Raw genomic sequence first — 623 nt, forward strand, 5'->3', positions numbered from 1 at the left:
GCGGCCCTGCGGGTCGCCAAAGAAAAGGACGCCTCAGAGCCCCCAAGTTTGCGGTGGGACCAATCTGGGAAGTGTGACCTTCCAGGGGAAGGGGGAAGGAGGGCCAAGAGCCAGCGATTGCCACTAGAAAGGTAAATACATAGCTGCCCAAAAGAAAGCCAAGGAGCCTCTCTAGGGCCCCCAGCTCTGCGCGCTAGCCAGTTCTCAAGTCCAACGCCTGAAGGGAAATCCACTCCCTACCCCGCGCGTCGGGCGCAGCACAGTCACTCGGGGCCCGCAGCGGCAGCCAAGGGGTTAACCGGGGAAAGCCCAAGACGCCACAGAAGAGGGAAGGAAGAGAAGGAGAGAGAGGGAGAGAGAGCAAAGAAAGAGCCACACAGTCATCTTCCCAGGGTGAAGAAACAAACACCACCACCAAGGGGGGAGGGGGAACCAGAGCGCAAAAGAAAAGTTACTCGGATTTCCCACCCCCGCCCCACCAACAAAGCCCTGCTTGGACAGAGAGGTCTCCCCAACATCACGAGGCAGCAAACTGAAAGCAAGAACGTGGCGAAGTGCAAACAAATCCAGTCCACAAAAGGCAGAAAAGTTTGGAGAGTTTCGGGCCGCCTGGGCCACGAGCG

At 58.4% G+C, this 623-nt stretch overlaps 1 protein-coding gene across 1 annotated transcript in view; it reads right to left on the bottom strand.

Annotated features, from left to right (window-relative positions):
* TCF7L2 (transcription factor 7-like 2 (T-cell specific, HMG-box)) overlaps window positions 1-623 on the bottom strand; it is a 220,612-nt gene that overhangs the window by 218,555 nt on the left and 1,434 nt on the right. The window lies entirely within an intron of this gene.

Source organism: Colobus angolensis, unplaced genomic scaffold, assembly GCF_000951035.1.
Source record: "Colobus angolensis palliatus isolate OR3802 unplaced genomic scaffold, Cang.pa_1.0 Scaffold75, whole genome shotgun sequence".
Classification (NCBI taxonomy): Eukaryota; Metazoa; Chordata; class Mammalia; order Primates; family Cercopithecidae; genus Colobus; species Colobus angolensis.